We start from the raw sequence: 27,350 nt of genomic DNA, 5'->3' as shown, positions 1-27,350 counted from the left end.
GGCTCACACCTGAGAGAGCTCAGCCAGAGGCTCACACCTGAGAGAACGGTGGGAACAGAGTTGCACATTCATGGGTTTATAATTCCTACCTTGTCCTTTGGGTCATGCTTAGAATTTTTAAAAAAGATTTATTTATGTATTTTATGTATGTGAGTACACTGTCACTATCTTCAGACACACCAGAAGAGGGCATCAGATCCCATTACAGATGGTTGAAGTCCCTTGGCCATGAAGTTGGAGGCATAGGTCTCTATCATAGATTTCCAGGAATTGAACTCAGGACCTCTGGAAGAGCAGTCAGTGCTCTTAACTGCTGAGCCATCTCTCCAGCCCGATTAGAAATTCTTAAACGTTATTTCCCTTACTTTGAGATTATAATATAATCACAACATTTCTTTCTTATTGTTCCTCCTTTCAAACCATACCATACACTCTTCCTTGTTTTCTTCCAAATTCATGGCTTCCTATTCATTGTTATTACAAGCATGTATGTATATGCCTATATGTATATATTCCTAAATATACCCTGTTCAGTCTGTATGTTTGTTACTTGTATGTATGTTTTCCTTGGTATCGACTCCCTGTTGCTGTGTTCTTCCCTGGAGGACAGTATTTCTCTTATAGTCAGCATTCCTGGCTTGCCTGAGTCCTTTGTGTAGGGCTATGGCATCCTGGGATTCCCCTGTCCACTTTGGCATGCCTGTTGTTGTCCTTGTTCAGGCCGTGTTTGGGCACGCACATGGGTGAGGCTTTGTGGGTAGAGCTTCTGATAATAGCAGCAGACACAATCTCACAACAAAACTCCCGATCCTCTGGGTCTGAGTATAAAAGGAGGGGGCTGTGATTGGCCAAAGACTGCCCTGGGGCCAGAAGCCGATAAGATGCTGCCACAGGCCACAGTAATCATGCAGCCGTGGTATGGAGAGAGGAGATGCTTCCTGTGGCAGACCCGGCCCATTTCTTAATAGTTCCCTCTGAGAGGTCCAAGGACTTGTGGGAAATTAGTCAGTGTCACTTTAAACAGGGTTGAGAAGACATGGCCATTTTCAATCTACTGAGGAGTGTAGCCATTAGGTAAGCAACATCAGAATGTGGAACTGGAGTTAAAGAGGGAGCAGAAACAAGGACAATGACTATCCCATGGTTGGTTTTCCACCAGTGAGGCTCAGGTTAGACAGTTAACATTTGTTCAAGCTGGGACTTATTTCAAGTTATTACTATTATTTTGGTTAGTGTACAAAGTAATGGGTTTCGCTGTGACACTTTCACACATTAAATTATTCTTTGTTCTCATTCACTGCCCACTACCCTTCCCTGCTTCACTCCCTTTCTTGCTGGTCCCCTCCCTCCCCCAATAGTCCCCTCTCTGCTTCCAGTATTCATGCTTTCCATTTCTCTTCCCTTTAAGCTTCTTCCTCCTCCCCTCTCTGTAGAGAGCAGAGGAAGCCCTGAGTTAGTGAAGTCCTGAATGGATGCCTATTGATGATATGGGCCAGGCTTGGGATTCTCAAAGCCGTCTTCCTCTGGTTCAAGTAGGAGTGTTTATGAACAATTGAGCCATAGGTGCAAAAGCCAGCGACTCTATTTTCCTCTTCTCAGATGCTTCTATTTAGAGACTCCTGGTAAACACCAAGAGACTGCTTGCCTACAGAGACCTCCTACCTTACTGAGACTGGTTTGTAGAGAGAATCTCTTATAAGCAACACCTGTTAATATAAAAAGCCTATGGCCAATGAGCAAAAGCAGAAAATGGGAGGTGGGACACTGGCTGGAAGAGAGAGGATTCTGGGAAATAGTGAGAGGCTTGAGAGACTTGCCGGGAGCACTGAGGAGTCTGAGGTAAGCCAGCCGGTAGCTGAACTGAGAATAGGCTACAGAGGAGATTTGTCCTGGACTTGAACACATGAAGCTGAGGAGCAGTAACTAACCATGTGGAAGACGTGATAGTTTGAATGGGTTAAATAAGTAGTAAGGGAATGAGCCAAAGCTTATGGCCTAGGTATTTATTAATAAATGACTAGTCTCAGAGTCGTCATTCTGGAAGCAAGGTCTATGGAAGAAAAATCAGGTTTTATTTTTTTAAACACGAGCTAACCCCTCCCTCTGTGCTTTTATAAAAACATTCTAAGGTTCCAGATTTCGGCAGGAGTAGGAAAGGCTCCATTAGAGTACACAAGACCCACCTGACCCCAGCTTTTCTGTATCCATGTGTCTCTGTCACTTTTTAAATGTCGCTGCTCTTTGTTCATTCTAATTGGGCTCAAGACTTATTTAACAAGAGGGACATCAGAGAAAGGTAGCCATAACACACCAAAGTAACAACTGCATCAAAGTCCAACTTGGTGGACCAGTGAATTTTTACTGGGGTCACTGACAGCAGTTTTTGGTGAGGAGTTACTTGCATCTGCATGATCTAAAATCCCACCCCAAAGTGGGTGGTGACTCATGAAAGCTGCACCCTGGGGCTCCCTGCACAAGAAATCTCCTTTCAGCAGTTCCTCTCCTCAGTCTCGTTCCCCAGTAGATTTTGACTGCCTCTGTTCCTCTGCAGAGGGCCTCTTGTAAATCTTGTGGGTTTCAGCTAGCCCAGACATAAGAAGGCTGTTCACCTCCTGAGTCTTCCTCCCCTCTCATGGAAGGTATGTTTCAATTCAGAGCAAACTGCTATACAACGATAATTTGTCCAGCAATAGATATTTTCTTGAGGCAGCACAAATGGTCTTTTGAAATTCCATATGGATTTTAAATGTATTCTTTTTCTGGAAAAAAAAGAAGACTGAATTTTGTTAGATGTTGCATTGAATACATGTATTTCTTTTGATTGCACATGCATCTAGACATCATTAAATCTCTCAATCCATGTATTAGTCAGGGTTCTCTGGAGCAGTAGAGTTGATAGAGCTATCTATCTATCTATCTATCTATCTATCTATCTATCTATCTATCTATCATTTACAGAAAGGGTTGTATTAGGATGGGTTTCAGGCTGTGGTCCAGCTTGTCTGACAATGTCTAATGAAGCACCTCAAAGTCCTAGAAAAACATGTGCAACCAAGCTCCAAACCCAGCAGATGGCAAGGAAAAATAAAAATCAAGTCAGAAATGGATGAAACAGAGTAAAAGAATAACACACAAAATTAATAAAATTACCAAATACATTCTATAAAAAAACGATTCTTTGAGAACACATGACTGATAAGCCATGAGGCAAATGAAAGAGAAGATCCAACCTAATAAAACTAGAGATGAAAAATGGAGTTTACTGCAGAGTCCAGTGAAACCCAGAGAATGTTTAGAGGTAACTTTGAAAATATACTAAAAAAGCTTGGAAAATCATGAAGTGGATAATTCATAAACATATATAACATATCAAGATTAAATCAATTGGGTAATAAAAATGAAAACAGACCCATAACAATCACCAAGGATCAAGGATTAATAGGAACAATCTCCCTACAAAGAATGCCAGGTGGAGTGGCTACAGAATTACACTAATTCCTTAAAGACAGGCTTACATTAATGCTTCTTAATCTGTTCTATGAAACAAGAAAGGGAGGGGTGGTCCCAAAAGCATCCCGTAAAGCCAGCATTACCCTAATGCTCCAAACTGGATACGAGTGCGCGCACACATACACATACACACACACACACTCCACACACAAAAAAGTAGCCCCCAAACTCCCTGATGAACATAGATGCAAATGTTCTGAATAAAATTCTTGTCAATCGAATTCAAGAATACATCAGGAAGATCTTGGACCATGACCAAGTCAGTTTCATTGCAGGGATCCACACATGTGGATTTTCATGTGGGTTCCACACATGTACAGTAAGAGTAATTCAGTGTATAAATATACTTAAAGGACAGAAGTCACAGGATCATTTCAATAGATGTAGGACAGGTCTTTGATAAAGTTCAACATTCCCTCCAGACAAACATCCTGAAAAACTAGGAATACAAAGAACATATGTTATCCTAATAAGCATACACATGACAAACATGCCAATATTAATATTGTCATCATCACCATCATCATTGTTACTACTATTTGGAACTGGAGACTGAATCCGGGGTCTGTGCTTGCCTGGCTTCTGAGCTAAACTCTTAACCCTTTTTTTTATTGGATATTTTATTTACATTTCAGATGTGATCCCCTTTCCCCATTTCCCCCCCACCCGGATCCCCTATCCCATTCCTCCTCCTCCCGCTTCTACGAGGATGTGCTCCTACCCACTTGCCCACTCCCTCCTTTTCACCCTAGATTTCCCCCACACTGGGGTGTCCAGCCTTCATGGGACCAAGGACCTCCTCTCCCACCTATGACCTACAAGGCCATCCTCCCCTACATATACAGCTGGAGCCGTGGATCCCTCCCTACGTGTTCCCAGGCTGGTGCTTTAGACCCTGGGGAGCTCTGGTTGGTTGGTACTGTTGCTCTCCCCATGGGCCACAAACCCTTTCAGCTCCTTCAGTCTTCTCTCTCATTCCTCCATTGGGAACCCCATGTTTAGTTCAATGGTTAGCTGTGAGCATCCGCCTCTGTATATGTAAGGTTCTGGCAGACCTCTAAGGAGATAGCTATAACAGGCTCCTGCCAGCATGCACTTCCTGACATCCACATCAGCGTCTACCTTTAGTGACTGCACATGGGATGGATAACCAGGTGGAATGGTCTCCAGATGGCCCCTCCTTCAGTTTCTGTCCCACACTTTGTCTCCATATTTCCTCCCTTGAGTATTTTGTTACTCCTTCTAAGAAGGACTGAAGCACCCAAACGTGGTCTTCCTTCTTCTTGAGGTTCATGTGGTCTGTGAGTTGAATCTTGTGTATTTCAAGCTTCTGGGCTAATATCCACTTATCAGTGAGTGCATACCATGTGTGTTCTTTTGTGATTGTCTTACCTCACTCAGGATGAAACTTTCTAGTTCCATCCATTTGCAACTCTTAACCTTTAACGATCATTGTTCAAAATGAGAAAGCTCAGAGTTTCCTTTAAGACATGGGATGAGACAAGGGTATTTTATTTATTTATTTATTTATTTATTTATTTATTTATTTATTCATTCATCCATTCATTCATTAATTCAGCATAGTGTTTGAAGTCTTAGCAAGAAAATAAAAGAGAAAGAAATGAAAGGGACACACACAGGAAAACAAGAAGTCAACTCATCTCTATTTGCAGAGGACATAGCCTTTAACCAAACCAAACCAAACAAAATCAAACAAAACAAAAAACCACAAGGAAACAGGTAGACCCAATAAACACTTCCAGCAAAACAGAAGGTAATTAAACCAACACATACAAAATTATTAGCTTTTCTGTATGGCAATAACAAACTTGCTGAGTAAGAAACTAGGAGGAAAAAGAAATCCCATTTATAACTGCTTAAAAAAATCAACAGCCTAGGAATCAACCTAGGCAAGGAGGTGAAAGCTTTCTTCAGTGAAAATCTTAAGGCATCAAAGAAAATGAAGAAGACAATAGACTATGGAAAGACTTCTCATGTTGGCAGATTGACAGGATTAATAAAAAAAATAGCCATGCTCCTTAACGTGTCCATAAATTAATATAGTCCCCTTAAATATTCTAATAATATCTTCACAGACCTAGAAGAAAATTTCTAAAATTAATGTTAAAGCACAAAAGACACAGAAGAGATCCCCAGACCAATGAAGCTCCAGACACTGATGGTCCTCGCCTGACTCCCCATCCTCCAGTGCCACATAGCAACCACTAGAACCAGAGGCATCTGGGCACTTTTCCTTCAAGTCTGCACAGCTGTGCCAATGGTCAGTCCCATACGTAGTCTTTTAGTTTATTATCTCCTATTGGTTAATTTCCACTTCCTCAGATGGGTCTCATGATGGTTTTACTTCTGTGGCACATTGCTCAGTTCACTTTCAGAATTGTTGCTTGTGTCTTTCTGCATGGTTTACTGTAAGGTGTTATTTATTCTTCAGCTTAACTATTACTCCCCCCACACACACTTAAAAAAAACATTTATTTATTTAATGTATATGAGCACACTGTTGCTATCTTCAGATATACCAGAAGAGGGCATCAGATCCCATTACAGATGGTTGTGAGCCACCATGTGCTTGCTGGGAATTGAATTCAGGACCTCTGGAAGAGCAGTCAGTGCTCTTAACCGCTGAGCCATCTCTCCAGCCCCAAGTATTACTCCTTTTATTCCCACACCTTTTCTTTTTCTCATTATTATCCCTTAGCTATTTACTATTTATTTGTAACCTTACATAGCGCTAACAATCTCTAAAATCTGTGGACCCTAACTACCAATATCCCAACTTTCCCCTCCTAGATACATTAGCCCTGACTTTTTTTTTGCATTTCAATGTCAGTTTAATATTTAATTTTTATTTTCTCTAACTCTTAATCTTATTAACTAATATCTGTTCTCACTCCATACTGTCTTTGGTTGTTTCTCTCCCAACAGTTATTGAAGCCAAAGGGCCCATAGTTATTATTGGGTAGTAGTACAGGGTCATAGTGGTACTATCAAACAGCCAGGGTTGCTCTGATGTGAGAGAAATGTAATTGCTAAAGCTGAGGTCAGGCTGACTCTCAGGCACATATGGTACTTACAGGAACGCTTGCTAACCTGCACTGTTCTGCTTCTGTAACTACAAGGTTTTCTGCTCATTGGTCAAACAGAAATACCATGGAGACACAGCTGTGCCCTACTCTTTTTAAAAGTCCATATCCTGTCATGCTTGCTAACAGTCATTGTAGTTATGTCAATGGAAGCTACCAAACTTGTGTTTTTATTTTTTTATTTTTAACTTTTTTTTACCTTTACAAACCCTGTGCTCACTCAGCTTGGGGCTGCCTCTAGATTTGTAGTTATAAGAGTATGTGTCCCCCGACAGGTCTATGTGGCTCAATAAAAATTTCAAATTCATAAAGAACTCCTCTCTCGAGTGGGAATAGCCCAGCTACATGAGCTCTAATATTTAATATCCTATTTAGGGAATAAAGCTACAAATCTACAGCAAGAGAAACCCTGGAGCATGCACAAGCCCAGGGGATCGAGCAACGGAGTATTGAATGATGAATGGGCCTAATGAAAAGAAAATCAAGAAGGAAATAAAAATAATTCCTAGAATCAAATTAAAATAATCTACAATAAACAGAAATTAAAAATCTCCCAACTAAAGAGGGAAATAGGAAAGGAAGAAACATTACTAAGCTCTTTAATGAAGCTGGTATTACTTTGATATCAAAAGATAAAGACTCATCAAAATAAAATTACAGACAGACCAGTTTCCCTGCCAGTATTAGACAATATTAGATTAGTACAATACTTGCAACTCAAGTGCAAGAACACACCAGAAAGGTCATTACCTCGATGAAGTTGAGTTTATCTCAGAAATTCAGGGATGGTTCAGAATATAATAAATCAATAAATATTATAAATTAAATAGGTTCATGGACATAGATGACATGGTCAACTTGGTAGATGCAGAAAAGGCTTGTGACAAGATCTAATATCCCTTGATACTATTTTTATGTCTAAGAATACCCTATCTGCATGTATACATGCATGCCAAAGGAGGGCATCAGATCTCATTGTAGATGGTTGTGAGTCTTCATGTGGTTGCTGGGAATTGAACTCAGGACCTCTAGAAGAGCAATCAGTGCCCTTAACCACTGAGTCATCTCTCCAGCCTTTCTTCAGGACATTTAATATCTGTTAACATTTACAAAATCGGGATGAAGGGAGAGAGGCAACTAACTTACAGTGAAGAGAAGGCTGAGGATTCAAGCTAGGGTACTCTAGGCTGCAAAAGGGGTGATCCACCAACAGACTCTGTGTCTTCTCAACAGGGAGGGGCTGAGGTTGAAGGGGAAAGGGATGGAGTCCCTTGTCCTGGAGCAGAGAAGCAAGGACTTCACACTGGGATGTCCATGCCTGGAATCAGGAGGTCACACTGCCTTGAAGCTGTTCTGTGGAAGAGGGATCCAGCTAGACTTTGGAATCTGAGCTGAAGAGAGCTGCACTGGTCTGGGCTTTTCCAGTGAGCAAGGAGAGTTGTTAGCCTACACTCCTCTTCTGGCTGGAGGGTTCCTTTCCAGGTTCATTGCCACTAAGCAGAGGCTCTTGAGGTCCTGGGTGTGTCTTAAGTCTATGCATGGAGTTTTATCACCAGTTTTCATTTAAAATATGAAAAAGTTGGATGAGAGGAACAGTGTGGGGAAAACCTCCTTATGGTTCATGGGCATTGTTTCTTCCTCATCTCTGACATGCTGCCTGACCCCAGGTGTTATGTTTCATAAAAAAGAAAAAGAAGCCAGGAGTATGTTTGGTGGAGGTGCGTATAGTGCTGGGAAGGGGGTGTTAGTTGCAGCCAACTGATCTGGCCTTCCCATCTCTCCTTTCTCCTTCCTGTAAACCAAGTAAGCCCACCCAAATACTCATGAAACCTATGGAATAAAGCCCAGAGTTCTTTTAGAATTGTTTTACATTAATTCATTTCCTGAGGCATGAATATGTGCTGAGGGTGGCCACACTTGTGGAGGTCAGAAGACAACTTGCAAGCATTGGCCTTATCCAGTCACTGTGAATCCAGTGCTTCAACTAAGGTAGTGAGGCTTAGCAGCAGACAGCTCCCCCGCCTTCACCCCACCCCCAAGATGCTACAGGCCCAAAGTTCTTAACATGGTTTGCAAGGCTCTTCTGAAACAAGCCCAAAGAAGGCGTGGTGACACACTCAACTTTAATCTCAGCACTCTGGAATCAGAGGCAGGTAGATCTCGGTGGGCTCATGCTGAGGCATCCCTTTCCACTGAGGGAGCAGCCATTTGATGGAGATAGTATGAAATAGAGTTTAGGGCATGGGGAGAGGAGTTGAAGGAGTAGTGGAGACAGAGACAGAGACAGAGACAGAGACAGAGACAGAGACAGAGACAGAGACAGACAGACAGACACACACACACACACAGAGAGAGAGAGAGAGAGAGAGAGAGAGAGAGAGAGAGAGAGAGAATAGAGGAGTAGAGATTGGCCATGAACATGTGGAGAGAGGGGGGAAGGGGAGTGGGGAGAGAAGAGACAGAGAGGGAATAGAGTAAAAACGTGAGAGAGTGAGAGAGTAAGAGGATGAGGAGGGGGCAAGCAGCCCCTTTTATAGTGAGTCAGGCATACTTGTCTGTTGCCAGGTAACTGTGGAGCAGAGCCTAGAAGAAGTACTAACACTGGGGATCTTAGGTGAAACCTTATTCCATAATAGTTCTTAGAGAACTCTAGAAAACAGAGGAGGTAACCACTGATTTGGAATGCTGAGCCGGTTCAGGAGCGTGTGTATTGTGGAGTAAGATGGAGGCTCAAAGGAGCAAATGCGGCTGTTGTATGGGAGGAGTTTCCAGCTCCCAGTGAGCTAAGATTCTCAACATCCAGATTCAGGAAACTTAGTGAAAACCTTATTTTATAAAACGACAAAGAGTTTCTAGAACTAAAAGATTCTGTGCAAATATGATGTGCTTGGTTATGTTCAGCATTTGACAAGCACTCTGTCACTGAACCACAGTAAGTGTGTGTGCATGTGTGTTGTGAAAAGGGAAGTGAAACTGTCTGGGGACTGGTGCGAAAGAGAAGCACTGAGTCAGAGGGTGAGGATGGGGAATGTTCAACACTCAATATACTCCTGTATAAAATTTTAAAAAGGAAAGAAACAAAATAAATAATAAGATCTTATGAACTGAATGGCAGGGAGGCTTTGACTGTTATATTAAAAAGAACCTTAGCCAGTAATGAACTTCCAGGGGGTTTCATGCAGCCTAGTGGACCAGATAGAGCACATGTGTGAGATAAGGGTGAGCAGTGAACTGTGAGCTTTCAGCCTTGTTTAAAATAGGGAGCGTTTGTGACAAATGCAGAGTATTCCTTTTCCGGATGCTACTTAGCTGGAGAAATATATTGAAGGGAATCTATAACAGGCCCTTAGACATTGCTCTTGCTGGAAAGGACCAGTTTCTTCCTTGGGCCTGAAAGGTGACTCAAAGCTGAGTGAAAGCCTGGCTGTTGGGACTTCAATTTTCGTTGGTCTTTTCCCCTTTTTGTCAAACTTTTGGGCAAACTTTATGTTTCACTGAACAGTTGTTAAGTTAACTTGGGCATGCTAATTACCCAAGGAGCATCTCTCTGTGGGACTGCGTAAGGGTATTCTGGGTCATGGTTGGGCAGTTGCCTAGAACCCCGAGACTCTGGAACCAGCAGGAGTTCGGTGCACCCCAAGAACTCAGGGTCCTGAAAAACAGTCTAGTCTCCTTAAAACTCAGTCATGTAGGCCGGCCATTACAGCCCCTGCCAAAGAGCACAGATGGGCGTGACTAGAGGCCTCAGGCTCTAGGGATTTACGTACTAATGAAGGCCAGAGGGCAGAGCAAATTAAGCATGCCTCCTCCGGATCCTCCCCCAATCATCCCCCTTTCTTCCTCCCTATATAACTCGGGACTGCCCTGAGTTTTACGGGGGTACATCCAAATCCATCCACCATCCACCATGACAATAAACCCTTTTGGAACCAAGGACTTCCTCGTGTTATCGGGGCCTGCCGTCGCCAAAGCCTCCAGGCCGCTGGAACGTTAGACCTTCCTCCTGCATGTGGGACCCGCCGCAGTGTGGAAACCCACTGGGACACCACTGCTGCGGCCTGTAATTTTCCCCACATCTCTCTGAGCAGCTGTGTGATGTGTTGCTATAATTCTAGATATGGGAGGCTGAGGCTGGAATCACAGGTCAGAAGGCAGGCTTAAAACTGTCTCAAAAATGATGATACTCTCAGCTCTCTTCAAGGCCAAAGGAACAAAGATGAGAGTAATCAAAGAATGCTGCCACACTCTCATCAAGATTCTGAATCTGTGTTCATCTTGGATTCCAGATACATCAGAACCTACAAACAAACCACCCCATCATGAGATAGCCCAAATAGGAGCAATCATCTCAAGGGGAATAAGATTGCTCCCTTAGCAATAAGGACTCCTTTGGCCACATTGATGAATTAGACCTTAGAAAATGAGTAACTGGAACATTCTTAGACCAAGATGGCTTACTTATGCATGCTTCTCATCCCTGCCTCAATTCTTCCTCTATTTAAAGTTAAAACTCATGCCAGGACCATGAAGGAGGCTGCATTGCTTTGTGCCTCTCTGAGTAGCTATTTTGATAAACTCTTTTCTTGCCTCTCATGTTACTTTTCTTTGCTTTCTTTCTTTTCTTTCGTAAGCAGTTGAACCTGGTATGTAGAACAGGGGCCAGGCCTCTGGTCTTGAACTCTAGTTACATACAAAGTTGTCTTCAGGGTATTGGGCTTGGAAAATTACATAAGAAAAATGAAAGATTAGAGACTCTTGCCTGCACTGCAGCAAACATCTAGGCTTCTGTCAGGATTTTCACTATCTGAAACTATGGGTAGATCCATTCTGGTCTTTTCCACACTACCGCATTAGGCACCCAGACTTCTCATTTACTCCTCCAGGCTCTAACCTGGGTCTCACGTCCTGTGCCCTGGCTTTCTATGATTAACTTCCTGTACCACATCCAAGCTCTAGGTTTCTTCTGGAATCTTCCCTACCCAAAGTCTCTGCCTCTTAGTTCCTTATTGGGCCAGCTCTACAACCTTAGTAGATATCCAAACTTCCCAAAGTATCCAGACTTCCCATGTCTTCCTCTAGAGTCTAGCCTAGTGAGTATCTTTGACCTCCCCATTTAAACCCTTTTCACAATCCAGAAGGCTTATCCTTGGTTTCTTGACCAGCCAGCATAGTCTGGTTTTCCCTGCCTTCACTTCACTGTAAAGGATCCCTAGGTGGGATCCTCTCACTACATACCTCCAAATCATAGGACTCTACCATGCCATATCCAACCTTTCCACCCAGACATATCTACCCATTACTCCATGATTGAAACAGGAAGCACATCCTGTATTCCATCCCAGTCCCCTCTGTCCACCTGACTTCAATTCCACTAAGTCATTTCCAACATCTAGATCAAACCTGTACCCACATCTTCCCTTTCATCCCAACATTTTCTGTTCATAAGAAACTCGAACTAACGAAGTTCACATGTCCTGCTCATTACAATAATAACAGTATGAAGAATCAAGCCATTATCTTCTCTCTTGGCTTTAAAGATAGGTACTGCCTTGGAGAAAAAGGAAAGACAAAAGTATTCCAGTCAAATGGGATCAGAAAGCAAGCAGGCATTACTGATCTAACAATATACTACAAAATAAAACTTAACAGGAAAAGATAAATTATTCTAATCAAGGGAATAGTTACATAAGAAGAAAATAGTATTCTAAACATATATGTACCAAAATCATGGGAATCCAATTTTGTAAAAATGTACTAAGGCATTTAAAGGCACAAATTAACTGTGATATGCTGTGGGGATTTTCTTTTGTGGCTTTGTCTATTTGGTGTTTCATGTGCTTCTTGTATTTGTTTTTTTTTTTTTTTCTGCTTCTTGTATTTGTATGAGTGTGCCCTTCCTTGGTTTTTTCCTATGATCTTGTTGAAGATCTGGTCTATGTCGTTCACTTGGGATTTTTTCTCTTTATCTATGCCTATAATTTAAAAGTTTGGCTTTATCATATTGTCCTACATCAATTAAAAGTAGGTGATTTCAACATTCCACTTTTCCCAATAGATAGAACATCTGGACAAAAACAAAACAAAGAAATGAACAAAAAACCAAATAACCCCCCCCAATTAAAAAAAAACAAATCAAACAAAATTAAAACCTGAGAAATATCAGAGTTTATTGATATCAGACATCAAATGGACTAACAATATCTACAGAACATTCTACCCAAACATTAAAGATTACACATTCTACTCAACAGCACTTGGATACTTCCCTAAAGTAGACCACATCCTGAAACAAACAAAAAATATTACAAATTCAAAACAGAACTCTTTGCATTTCCCCACTTAGAATAGCATATAAAATAGAACTTTTTCCTTTTCTCAAACAGAATAGAAGTTTTCTTTCTACTTTTTTCCTTAGATAGTTTTCATAGGAAACTTTTTACATTTAGTAATAAACTCTATAACAACTTTTAAAAGTTGCCTCAGACTAGCAGGCATAAGTTAGAGCCAAGCAATTCCTGCTGAGATAGACCAAAGGCTGTTTACTTAATCTTTGGCTCTTTTTAGGATGAGGTGCTAAGTGCCAGAAACTGCATTTTCTGGCCTCAAAAGATTACAGAAGGCAGGTCAGCTACAGTGACCTATAATACAGTTATAATAACTTGGATAAATAAACTTTTATTATATAGCAACACCAATGTAGAGAATAAGATTGGATGGCCAATTATTTCTATAAAGCCTATAATCTGCCTGGTATACAAATCCGTTATGGCATTTTCCTGGGGTCTAGGCATTCCAGTATAAGCTCTTAAATGTCTTATAAAATTAAGGAAAAATACATGTTTGTTAAATTGAGCTGTATTTGTAAAATTTGAAAATTACCATTATCTAAAAAAGAAATAATTTCAAGAGATTATAAACCAGGAGCTATATATTGGCTATGAATATACAAATTGAAAGCTTACTTTTTCAGCGTTTTTAACAGTGGCTTTAGCACGTACTTCAATCCTTTGTACTGAAGTAGGGGGGAACCCAAGAAAATAAACATGTAATCTAATTATATATATTGCCTTCCGATTAGATGAGCTGACTATTAATACAGTAAACACACCTTTTATGGGCTATATGTATAAATTTATAAGAAATACAAAAGCATATATAGGGGAAAACTGTAACAAATTGTTCATGTAATAGGTCAAATATCAATATTCTTTAATAATTAATTTTATTATTATTTGGAATAAGGAATATTTCATTAAGTTCTTCTTTAAAATACCTTTGTAATTTTGACCTATAATTTTGTATTAATACAGCAACAGCTTTAAAACAGAATGTTAAAACTTTCTTTGGAAATAAAGAAATATGAATCTACATATTTATAATGGTCCCTTTTTTCAAAAGACTGCTATAAAACAGCTAACAACTAATCATTCTATATAATATATCTATTAATAACAGCTTCCTCTACTTTCTGCAAAATTACTCCTCTTTTATCAGTTAATTGTTGAGGGAAATTAGAGTTTGTATCTCCTTTGAAAACAGAGGCTTAAGTCCTCTTGTGGTGAGCGAAAAATAAGGTTTTAGCCAATTAGCATCCCCTAGAAGCTTTTGAAAATAGTTTAAAGTAATAAAGCTATCTTTTCTTATTTGAATTTTCTGTGTCACAATTTATTTAGGATTATAGCTGAGCTGGGCGGTGGTGGTGCACGCCTTTAATTCCAGCACTTGGGAGGCAGAGGCAGGTGGATTTCTGAGTTCGAGAGTTCGAGGCTAGCCTGGTCTACAGAGTGAGCTCCAGGACAGCCAGGGCTACACAGAGAAATCCTGTCTCAAAAAACCAAAAAAAAAAAAAGGAACATAGCTGATGTCTCAAATATTGAAAAAATATTGTCTTTGAATGTTTTCTGAAGCAACAAGCACTCCCTGAAATTTTAAAGCTCATTGTGTGAGAGCAAAGGCTTGTGTTAAAACTCCTTCAGAGGTATCAACTAATAAGCCAATTGTGTAACAAATATAATGTGTTAATTAGAGCCTTGTTTGACCTCAGATAAAACTCTTACTGAGATCTCTTTTATACATCTGGCTTTTGAATGACTCTAACTCTGAATTACCAGTTTTAATCTAGCTTTTTATTAAAAATTATAAATTTTTAATCATAACCAATAACTTATAGTCATATAAATCATATTTATACTTTTAAAATCAGTCAAGAACAAAAATCAAATAAATGCACATCTTATAGATTTTATCTAAACAAATTTTTCTTACATTTTCCAGCTGTAATTTTAAGAGAAAAGCACCCTTTCACTTGTTGAACTGGGAAAATGACTATCAGTCCCTTTACGATAGATACCAAAAAACTATTGCCCCCCCCCCAACTCCTGTCAGGACTCCTTCTGCTGTGCCCTACTCCCAGTCTCAGAGCAGGGTAACTTATCTGTCAGCCTCTGTTGTATAAATTGAAACTGTCTTTTAAGCAGGTTTTAAACTAAATCAAGGGGTGGATAGCAAGCAGTTTTAACCATTTTTTCTCTTGAGTATGAAACATAGAACAACAATCATTCAAACAATGAAACAAAGACAGACAATTGACACACATGGACAGAATGGCACTCTAAGGACAGACAATAGGCATAAAAAGCAGAACTAAGGATCTCTCCAATAGGAGCCAGAGAGAGCAGGACGTCTCCTGATTCTCTCTTGTTCCCAGGAGGGCTCTGAAATCTCCATGGCAGCTGTGTCTCCCTGCCACAGCAGTAACCTCTAACCAATTGGATCTGTTTCTTCTGGGTCTATACCTTCCCTCCCAGGGATGTCACATCAAAAGTCAACTGGTAGCATGTGTCAGACATGGCAGGCAGGTCAAAAACTGTATCTAGAGTTCCATAAGGTGGTGGCAGAATAAAAGACGGGAGTGTAGCAACACCTCTGGGGGTGGGGTGGGGAAGGGGGTGAGGCTAGGACAATTGTGGCCATTTTGGGCGGGTTGTAATAATGATCCGATGATTCAATTCATAGTGGGCTGCCTCTTCTGAAAGATTCATTTCATTCACGGGTGGCAGATTGCCAGCGTCCTCAAGGGCACGAAAAGAGGGATAAAGGCTCTGTTTGGGCTTGTTATTAAGAGGTTTTGGAGAAAGTTTTTCTACAGGGGGAAGGTCGGGGATGGCGTCCATGTTAATGATGACTGACAGAGAAGCAGACCTATCCAAGGCACCAGCTGCTGAAGGCGGGGCAAATAAAGGTTCCTCTCTTAAAGGGGACAGATTCAGTGTACAAGTTATGTTAGCAGAAGGAAGACGGGAGACGGACTCTGTAAGAGACCGCTCTCCTTCGTAGATCAAATACCGGAGATTTGGCCATTCTAGGGGTGATTCTCAGAATGTCATTAAAAAGGGACCAATAGCTAAAAAACTCTAACAGGCATTTTTGCAGATTCAAATGTTTCATAGTAATTTTTAATACAATCGTCAACTCGGAGCCACCGTTTTTCATCAATTTTTCCCTCTTAGGGGAATTATGGACAAATGTCTGCTACAAAAGCTAAAAATTTCTTTAAATCCTTTTTCTTAACTCTAGTTCCTCGCGTCCTGAGGGACTTCTTGAGCCCTGTCACAAATAGTGACCGCTTAGAAAATGCTTGTCCTGTGCCTTACCTCAAAGACTGGCCGCTCTGATTCTCCACACGGACTGTCTCACGGTGGGTTGGACCGTGGTGTCCTTCTGATTGCGAAGCGCTTTGGGAATCGTCTCTTGGGTGCTCTGTAGAAAGCGAAGTCACTCACAGTGCTTCGGGAGTCGCTCTCAAGCACTCTGTATATGCGAAGTTGCCCTCAGGCACTTCAAGTAGTCACCCTCAATGCTCTGTAAAATAAACGGGTAGGTCTACCCTTCTTTTCAGAGTGGCGTTCTCTCTTCTGCGATCCCCAGAGTCCCTGTTCAGGTGCCAGAATCCCCCAGTCTGCGTGGCAGGGAACTGGGATCAAAGGACCTGGAAGAGAGAACTGGGGGAACAAGGGCACGGAAAGAACAGACAGTAAGTCAAGAAATCTGATCAAGCTGTCGAATTTTTATTTGTCCCACACGGGGTTATATACACATAGAAGCAGGATATAGGGAGGAGGAGGATGTAGGGTCTTCTTTGTTTCTGGGGAGTGCAGGTGTTCTCAGGTTGAGTACAGATGTTCTCCAAAACAGGATATTGGCTGGGTGAAAAGTTGACAGAAGAAGTAGGGTGGAACAGATCACTATGTACCTGTCCATAAGATCTAGTGATCATTTGTTCTTATCCAGGCTAGTACTTTTCTACCAAAGGCTACCTGTCTACAAGATCTATTGGTCATTTGTTCTTATCTAAGCTACTTTCCCACCAAAGGCTACCTGTCTACAAGATCTATGATTATTCTTAGTGCTTTCCCACAGAGGCCAAGACTTTGTAAGGAGTTAATGTTTAAGCAGGGTCACTCCCACCAGCAGAGGGAGCACTCCCAAACTTCTACCAATACAGCATCACTCTAATACCCAAACTAGACAAGGACACAACAGCCATAGCAGTAACAAGAACAACAACAATGACAAGCAAAAACCACAGGCCATTACGGCTGATAGACACAGACTCAAAAATATTGAACAAAATACTCACAAACAGAATATAGACATACATCAGTGACCAAGTTGGCTTTATCCATGAAATAAATGCAGGGGTGGTTTAACATAGGCAAGTCAATAAATGTAATAAACCACATAATAGGCTCAAAGACAAAAATCACATGATCAGCTCAATAGATACAGAAAAAGCCTTTGACAAAATTCAACGTGACTTCATAGTAAATGTCCTAGAGAATGTAGGGCAGAAGGGAACATACAATACAATAAAGGTTGTATATGAGAAACCCACAGTCAGTATCATCCTAAACCAATGGTTCTCAGCCTTTGTAACACTGTGGCTCTTTAACACAGCTCCTCATGTTGTGATGATCCCTACCTATAAAATTACTTTCATTGCTACTTCATAACTCCAATTTTGCTATTGTTATGAATCATAATGTAAATATATGATATGCAGAATATCTTTATGTGACCCCTGTGCAAGGGTTGTTTGAATCCCAAAGGGGTTGCAACCCACAGATTGAGAACCACTGAACTAAATGGAGAAAGACTTGAAGTAATCTCACTGAGGCGAGTAATGAGACAGGGATGTCTAGTATCCCCATTCCTTTTCAACTCTAGTGCTAGAAGTACTAGCTGGAGTGATAAGGCAAGAGAAAGAAAATAAAGGGATACAAATATAAAAGAAGTCAAAATTCTCTATTTATAAATGACATGAAAGTATGGATCCCAACATTCTACCAGAAAACATATAGAAGCGATAAACAAATTGAACAATGTGGCAGCATATGGAATCAACTTGCACAAATCTGTAGGCTTCAATTTTTCAGAGCCTACTTTAATTAGGGTTTTTTAATGCTTCAACCTCACTTCTAGTTCATCTACCACGGGAGGGGGAAAAAGAGAGGCTAATAGGAAATTTAACCCATTAAATTTGGGGGTTGTGGACCTGTTTAGAAATAATTCTTTGAGCTATTCCAATGTTTGTTGTTTGCAGTTCAGACCATTATCAAAACATCAAACATGAATCAGCAGTGGCAGTCCAGACTACTCAGCAAGTACCAAATAAGACACAGTTGTGGCAGTTAGATCCAGAAGAAAACAAGAGGCTCCAACCAGCATGAGTCTGCAGAAGTGGCAAGAAGCCACAGAGATATTGCAAGAAGTTCTTTGGCAAGTTACCCTCTACAAAGTCAGGATAACCAAAGATCAGCATCGAGGTGCAGGGTGAGCCAATGCAAGAGCCTCATCAGTGAAGACTAGCCAAGGGGAGCAAGGAGAACCAATGCAAGGGCTTTGTCACACTGTCTTTGGGGTTATATTTATATTCTTTCTAATCATCACACATTCTTTCACATGTCTTCTTCAGCAAAATATCCTCTCACCTGTCTGCTTCAGCAAAACATCTTCTCATTTGTGTTTGTTTCAGCACAACATCATATGATATAGCTGAGTCTCCAAAGAAACTAGAAATTTCCACTTCACCAACCAATAGCTTTTATATATACCAATAACAAATATATAGCAAAGGAGATCATGGACACACTTCAATTAATAATATCCCAAAGAAAATAAAATATCTAGAAATAAACCTAGCCAAAGAAGGAAAGGACCTCTACAATGAAGACTTTAAGCTCCTGAAGAAAGAGATAAGAAAAACACTAGAAAATGGGAGGACATCCCATGTTCATGGAGTGGTAGAACTGATGTTGTGGAAATGACCATTTTACCTAAAGCTATTCACAGATTCAATGCAATCTCCATCAAAATCTCCATCCCACTCTTCACAACAATAGAAAAACATTGTCCTAAAATTCATGTGAAACTGCAAAGACCCCCGGTGGCCAAACAATGCTGAGTGAAAAGAACAATCCTGGAGTGATTAGCGTTCCAGATCTTAAGCTATATTACAGAGCCATAGTAATAAAGCCAATGTGATATTGGCACAAACCAGACATGTAGACCAATGCAACAAAACTGAAGGCCTGAGTAGGAGTACACATAACTTCAGCTACTTCATATTTGAAAAGACACCAGATACATGATCTGGAGAAAATCTTCAACAAATGGTGCTGGGGAAACTGGATGTCCTTATGCAGAAAAATGAAATTAGACCCATATCTATCACCTTGCACAAAGCTGACTCCAAAATGCATCAAGGACCTAAACATGAAACCTGATAGAAACACTGGAGCTGATATAAGAAAGCATAGGTGTGTGTTACATGATATAGGTGTAGGAAAGAACTTCCTGAATAGAACTCCATTTATCCAATGATTATGGCCAACAATTGATAACTGGGACTTCATAAAAGTAAAATGCTTTTGCACAACTAATGAAATTATCAACTGGGTGAGGAGGAAGCATGAACTGTATATCTGAGAGAAAATTATCCTGTATACTCAAGCACTCAAAAAAGAAATATGAAAAACAAATAACAACAAATGACCCATTGCAGGAATGATAACTGAACAAAGAGTTCTCAGAAGTGGAAAAAATGACTAAGAAATATCTCAAAAATGTTATCTTCTATAGAAATTAGGGAAATACAAATCAAAATGACTTTGAGATATTATCTTACCCCAGTCAGAATGGCAAAGATCAACAAAACAACTAACAAAGAGTGCTGGAGAGGATGTGGTGCAGGCGGTGGTGGGGTGGGGGACTCATTTATGGCTGGATTGCAAACAGGAGCAGTCCGTATGAGAGCTACAAACACTCAACTTCCTGCTCCTCCCGCAGTGCTTGCCTCTTGCCACCATGATTCCCCATCATGATGGACTCCTACCTCTATGGAACCACAAGCCCAATTAAACGTCTATAAGTTGCCTGCTCATGGTGTTTTATCACAGCAACAGGAAAGTAGCTTTTATGTTTGTATTCCTGTTTGTTTTTGTTTGCCCATTAATGGTCCTTGTTTTCAATATAGATCATCTTTTGTGTGTGGGGGGAGGGGGCACAAAATAGAAATGTGAAAGCAGGAAAGTCACAAATCTCAAGAATTCTTGCAGAAATACCTGCATAATATATTGGTGAAAATTGGTGGGCTGCAGGGCTCAGAGGGGCTGTCAGTGTGAGGAAACCAAAATAAGTCAGGGCTCACTACATGTGGAGGGAAAAAGTAGCCAAAGCAATTCATTAAATTGAGCTTGGGTTTTAGTAAAGAATTATAGAAATTGCTTAAATTTTCTTGCATTTATAAAGAATGCTTAAATTTCTTTAAAATTATATTTATTTAGCATGTGTATGTGTACATGACATGCATAGTATATATACAGAGTTCAGACTTATGGAAGTTGGTTCTCTCCTTCTACCATGTGTGTCTTGGGGATGAACTGACTCCAACAGGCTTGGCAGCAAAAGCCTTTAATTACTGAACTATCTCAATGCACCTGATTTTTTGTTTTGTTTGAAGCACAGAATTGAGAACCACAGAGGCCCCTATTCAAGGTCATGATAGTCAATTGCATGTTAGGTAGACTAGATACTTAACCAAATATTATTTTGGGTATTCCTATGAAATTATATCTGGGTTAAATTACTATATGAATGTCTTCCATCTTACACAGGGTTTATAAATCAGTGATTAACTTCAAGTCACCAACAATACATCAATGGCACAGTAAGATATAAAGTGCTTCCCCTGGAGTCTTTTTTTTTTAAAAGATTTATTTTATGTATATAAGTACTCAGTAGTTGTTTTCAGACACACCAGAAGAGGGCATTGGATCCCATTACAGATGGTTGTGAGCCACCATGTGGTTGCTGTGAATTGAACTCAGGACCTCTGGAAGAACAATCAGTGCTTTTAACTGGCGAGTTAACTCTCCAGCCCCCAACCCCCACTCCCAGAGTGTTTTAAGCAAGAATGGATTCAGATCTAAATTCTCTACTCCATGCCACCTGTTTCTTCCATCCTCAGCCTGTTACATGAGTCTGAATTTGCACCTGCATGAAGGCTGTCTTAGGAGTCTTTGTCCCTGTGTCTCTGTGTGTCTATCCCTATGTCTGTCTGTTGTATGAATTATGTGCCTCTAGATGTGGTATCTGTCTGTCCCTAACAAACAGCTTCACTGTTTATCTACTTAACAGCATAGAAAGCATCACACAGGGAAGGAATGGAGTACTTTACAAAACTTAGCAGAGTTCTACAAGGGATTCAATCACTAACTCCAACTGAGCCAAATTGAGCCAGATAACAAACATCATTGTTTATCAATCAATATCCATAAATGATTGCATTTAACCTTTATGGAAGTTGCTTTCAGTTTCTGTATTTGAAGCTTCCAGCAAATGATACACAAGCATGACTCTGGATCGGGGACATGGGACAGTATATAAGGTTGTAGCTATGCATTACGTTACGTTGTAGAAATGTATTGCATGGGGAGTTCAAGGCGAATGAGGTTGATTGGTACATTGTTCTCTTCACGGCAGGTTAAACTGTTTGAGTGTATAGCAGTGTAGCAGTGTTAAATCTCAAGTGACTCCAAGGCTTATTATTAACTGGTTGTGTGGTCCAGCTAAAGTTCCAGCCTCTGAGAATGTAAGGGACATGTTCAGAATACTGCACCAGTGCGCATCCCATTAGCTGAAGGCTTAAATAGAAAAGGCCTTACTGTCCCCAGGCAAGGAGGGGCTCCTCTGATTGACGTCTTGAATTGGACACACACCATCTGACTTCAGATTAACACTGAAAAATGTCCCAGCTAGGGCTTTAATTTGCTGACTATAGATCTTGTGACATGTCTATCTCCATAGACTCTTTTTTCCTTCTTTCCTTTACCCTTTGTAGGGAACATAGGTGATCAGTTTCTATTTAGAAAACATGGTGGTGATATGGATATATAATATGAGTCACTCAAAGCATGACTGACACTGGGCATCCCGGGAACCCCAAACAGTGATATAATCTGTTATCTAACTATTCAGATCAGATTGCCACTTTCGTATGGATTCTGTATAAAAATGGCCTTGCAGTCAGAGGCCAGAAACCTCAGCTTCTACCTTTAACAGGCAGCCTATGTGTTTGTTGGTAAACCTATGTGCTTGCCATTCTGAGTTCTACGTACAACCTGCTTGTGTACAGCCCATATATACCTGCCTGTGCTTAGGTGCTTGTCTAGCACCATTTGCCTGAGGTGAATAATTGTTTTTATTTTTTTATTTTTTATTTTAAATCTGTCTACATGCTCTCAAAATCTCTTTAACCTCTCAGACTACTGTGACACTCCCCAACCCCTTTCATGGAATCAGATCATGTACCTCACACCTTTCTTTCAGTCTCCCTGTTTTCGCCTCTTCTCCCACAAACTCACATTTTTTTTGGTTCTGTTTCTTTAGAGAGTAATGGTTAAAACAGGGTTAGAGATCAAGAGAAGGTGTGAGAGGCATAATAAAAGATGAATACTACCTCAGGAATGGAGAGAGCTATCCAATGGAGAGGGCATATTTATTCACAAATTATTCACAGTATGAGGCCTGAGGAAAAACAAAGCTAGTGTATTTCCATGCCAGGGTAGTTGACAAAACCCAAGATACCCTGAGGGTGCTTGGTTAGTTCAGTGGTTTATGTTCTTAATGTTCTATTGCTGTGAAGAGACACCATGACCACAGCAACTCTTAGGAAAGAAAGCATTTAACTGGGGCTTATTAATAATTCAAAGGGTTAGTCCATTAGCATCATGGTGAGGAGCAGGGCAGAATGCAGGCATACATGGTGGTGGAGAAGGAGCTGAGAGTTCTACATCCAGCAACACAGAGAGATTCACTGGACCCAGCTTGACCTTTTGACACCCCAAAACCCACCCCCCAGTGACACACTTCCTCCTGCAAGGCCACACCTCCTAATCCTTCTCAAGCAGTGTCACTCCCTGATGACCAAGCGTTTAAATATGTGAGCCTAAGGGGGCCAATTTTACTTAAACCACCACAGGGCTTTTGGCTAAAGAATGGCTCAGGGCACTGAGTGTGAACCCTGTAAATATCCCTGTGGAGTTTGGCAGAGGGTAGCCAGATCTGCTTCACTAGTTTCTGCCAAGACTTTTTGGCCTCAACTCTCAGTATAACCCCTGGAATAAAGGATCAGCGCCATCTGGAAGCTTATTAGAGATGCAGACTCTCAGGCTCTACCCAGGCCACGGGTGAGCATATGCATGTCCATCACATCCTTGGCTGATCACAAGGACATGGAAAGATGAAGCTCTTGGCAAGCAGTCTTTCCCATCCAGATTTTCTCTCATTCTCACTTGGGAGGAAGCAGGGTGCTTCTGGGTTTCTCGCTGGTTGTATGGATTCCCATAGTGCTCTCTTCCTCATGGTTTACTACATTTGCACAGTATGTTCTACAGCTCTAGATGCACTATGGGGTCCGTGGTGCTCCTGATCTTGACTTTCATACCAGGTGCTGACCTTAACTTCTAGACAATTAGAAGAGAGCAGATGCAGCTGTGCTGTAAGGAGTTCATCACGAGTCCACTGTCCAAAGAATGTGTCCTTCCCATTTGATAGAACAGTACAGAGGGCCACCAGGATGACACCATGCTGCCCAAGAACAGGACTTTGAGCTACAGTTGAGTGGTCCTAATCTAGGGGAGCAACAAGCCATCAAAACTGAAGGTCTCTGAGGAAGCCAGGAGCTATGACTCCTCTAGGGATAGTTGGGAACTCAGTAGGGCCTGAGTCCTGCCCACATGGCACAGCGTGCAGTATGCACTTAAGCCTCACCGCAGAGCACCCTCTCTCCCAAGGAGAATGCTACGGTTCACCAGCTGAGTCTGGAGTTGGGAGATCTATGGATTCATCTATGAGGTGCTGAGGTGGCCAACTTCTGGAGCCTAGGGTCTGTGGTTCTTGTCAGCTTCATCTGAGCATAGATGACAGGATTCCTGGAGGACGAAGCATTAGGGTAAGAACAGAGCTGGCGAGCTCACAAGGGAAGTCACAGGTATCGGAAGACTCACTGTATCTGTGGGGACCCTGAGTTCAGAGATCACTGTACAAAGAAATGGAGAATTAAGATGTGGGTGCTGGGGGCTGGAGAGATGGCTCAGCGGTTAAGAGCACTGACTGGTCTTCCAGAGGTCCTGAGTTCAAATCCCAGCAACCACATGGTGGCTCACAACCATCCGTAATGAGATTGGATGCCCTCTTCTGGTGTGTCTGAAGACAGCTACAGTGTACTTATCAATAAAATAAATAAATAAATAAATAAATAAATGAATAAATAAATATTAAAAAAAAGATGTGGGTGCTGCTTAGAGGTCTCTGTGTCCTGTATAGTAAGCTCACCCTCTGCCCTCCATCCTTTTCCTGGCCAGCCTCCCCAATAGCACCTCACCATGCTGCCAAGGGCTGTCAAGGGAAGGACACTTGCTTTCTATTCTGTTAGTTGTTTGATCTTAGATTAGTGCCACACACTGTAGAGAGGCAGAGGTACCATGCCTGAGTTCTGGGTCTGCTTTGCCACCACTATGTCTAGGGACACAACACTCAGCTTCTCTGGCCTCTGTTTCTCATCTGTATGATGGGAGCCATCTCACTATTTGCTTATAGAATTACTGTGAAGACGTGTGCATTTACATGGAGGTACATGTGTGCTGTGTATATATCTGTATCTGTATAATGCCTGTCATCTTCCTAGTGTGGACAGTATCTTTGTCCTCTTTCACTGTCTTCATATATGCTGCAGTCATATACACAGGTGTAGCTTATGGGAGAAAATATGTTTTTACGTATAGGCCTTAGAAATAAACCTAGTATATTTAAACTGTTGAGTGTATAATACAGTTGCCTGAGCACCAAGGCTTCCTGAAACTTCTGAATATGATCTTGGAAACATTCTTTTTGGTGATTTACTAGTTATATGACCTCAGGCTAATAACTGAAGGTCTCTATGTCTCAGTTTTATCATCTACAAAATAGAACAATAATGCTTACCTAACAGGGGCTGTATAAATGGCCTCATATGTATCATAGAAGAAAAGACTTTAGGTAAAAGTTGAAAACCCAGACTGGGAAATACAGTGGATAAAGCCACACAGCACTTTCTATAAAGAAAAGTCTGCTCAAGAACTTGGTCCCCCTTTTCCAGTCCTGGTAGAAAAAAGCCAGGCTCCCTCATGGAAGCCACATGTAGAAGTGGAGATTTATGCGTGTTACAGGGAGACTGCCAGCGTGCAGCCATTGCCATAGCTGTTCAACGTGCTCCTGCAGCACAGCCTTCCCGTGTCTATGTCATCAGGTCACACTCACCACAGCTCTGTACATACACACAGTGCCTGGTGTCAGTCTGGAATCCATACTCTGGCCCTGCAGCCTGTGTGGAGAATATGGGCCTTTAGATTGTGGATCATTCGTGTAAGGAGGGACTCCTTAATGGTGGGAGTCTAATTATGTGAATTGTTACATTCATATGAGTCCTTAAACTCAGACGCTTTCCTTTCAGTGTTCGGAGCAAGGCCTGACTATGAAGTATGGTAAGAGTTGTAACACAATCAGTAATGAGGATGAAGGATGTAGGAGGCAGGAGATGTCACTCCCCAAAAGCAGGTGACTTCTAAAAACAAAAGCAGACAGGAAGCAGATATGCCCCTCAGCTCCAGAGAGACACCCTGTCCGTGCAGATCACACTGATCTACAGAGCTGTGAGTCTCCAGTTGTACTGTGTAACGCTGCTGTTGGGGCAGTTTGCTATAGTACTGAGAGAACATTAATCCTGAAGGGAAGGTTTTATGGATTGAACACTTTTCTTTGTTTCTAGATTCATCCTTTTAAGTTCTGTCTTGCACTGGTGCTTTCGGAGTGGGGCCTTTAGGGTAATCTGTCTGTGATGTAGCTAGTGCTCCTCTGAGGTACGAGAGTGATGATTTTGTCACCATCAAGAACATAGAAAGAAGACGTCTGTCTGTCTGCATGCCACAAAGGAGCTCTCATCAGAAACCTAACAGGCTAGGGCAGTGCAGTACCCGTTAATCCCAGCTCTCAGGAGTCAGAAGTAGGTGGCTATCAGTGAGTTTGAGGCCAACCTGGTCTACATAGCAAGTTCTAGGGCAGCCAGGGCTATGTAAAGAGAACCTATGAAAACAAAATCAAAAAACTTTACCACTGTTATTGGGATTCCACGGCTGCTAGGGGATGAGAGTCAGCATTCTTCAGGCACACTGACCCTGAGAGGCTACCCATGCTCCAGCAGATGGTGTCACATCCATGTACACAGCATTAAAGGGGGGGAGCGATGGCTCAGCAGTTAAGAGCATTGACTGATATGTTTTGTAAAACATGGTATGATGCAACAGGAGGGGGTGCCTTAGTGGGCCCATGCTGAGGCACCCCCTAACCAAGTACCAGCCATACAACAGATCTAGTATAAAATAAGGTTTATTTTGGGACATAAGAAGGGGAGTTGAGAAGGAAGTAGAGGCAGAGAAAGAGAGAGGACAGAGGACAGAGAGACAGAACAAAAAAAAAAAAAGTGGCCAGCTGGGAACAGGTGGGGAAGCAGAGAAGGGGTGGAGGGAGAGGCCAGAGAGGGAGAAAGAGTCCAAAGAGAGAGAAAGGCCAGAGAGAGAGAGAGAGAGAGAGAGAGAGAGAGAGAGAGAGAGAGAGAATGGTCCTTTTATAGCAAGCCAGGCTCATACCTGGCTGTTGCTAGGTAACTGTTGGAAGGAACCTAGAACAAATGCTAACAATTCTCCATTTTGGTTTCATTAAAAAGTGAGAAACTAGAAATAGGTGATGGTGAAGCAGGAATAGGGTCGCTGTGATCTTTAGTTACTTCCTGCTGACTTTGGGGTGGCATGTCTCTGGGAAACCTAAGAAAATGAGGATGGGGATGTTGGTCCAGTCTTAGGAGAGTGGGCTGTTTCCTTGCTGTCCAGGGTCTGTGGGACCATCTGTGGGCAGGAAAGTGCAGGCCCAGTAGAAGCGTCAGTGAAAGTAGACTGAAGCAGCTGCAGGTTGCTTCTCTGGAGCTGTCCTGAATGTAGATTTTGAGTAAACACCTGCACTTGGCAAGATGCGCGCACACACACACACACAAACACACACACACACACACACACACACACACACACACACACAGAGAGAGAGAGAGAGAGAGAGAGAGAGAGAGAGAGAGAGAGAGAGAGAGAG

The 27,350-nt window shown here is 41.6% G+C and overlaps 1 protein-coding gene across 9 annotated transcripts in view; it reads right to left on the bottom strand.

Moving 5' to 3' along the window:
• LOC114609017 (Fc receptor-like protein 5) overlaps nucleotides 1-27,350 on the bottom strand; it is a 72,195-nt gene that overhangs the window by 3,881 nt on the left and 40,964 nt on the right. For 3 of the 9 annotated variants that reach the window (XM_028753218.1, XM_028753213.1, XM_028753219.1), the window contains one exon: nucleotides 26,786-27,220. The exons of 1 other annotated variant lie outside the window; for it this stretch is intronic. The gene's annotated coding sequence lies outside the window, so the exon portion shown is untranslated. Of the gene's footprint in view, nucleotides 1-14,852; nucleotides 16,616-16,660; nucleotides 16,817-22,640; nucleotides 24,107-26,785; nucleotides 27,221-27,350 lie in introns of those variants that run through there. 5 more of the 9 variants (XR_003709451.1, XM_028753215.1, XM_028753217.1 and 2 more) reach the window with 5 other exon arrangements.

Source organism: Grammomys surdaster, unplaced genomic scaffold (genome assembly GCF_004785775.1).
Source record: "Grammomys surdaster isolate TR1022 unplaced genomic scaffold, NIH_TR_1.0 125946, whole genome shotgun sequence".
Lineage (NCBI taxonomy): Eukaryota > Metazoa > Chordata > Mammalia > Rodentia > Muridae > Grammomys > Grammomys surdaster.
This window is presented reverse-complemented; position numbering and strand designations above follow the sequence as displayed.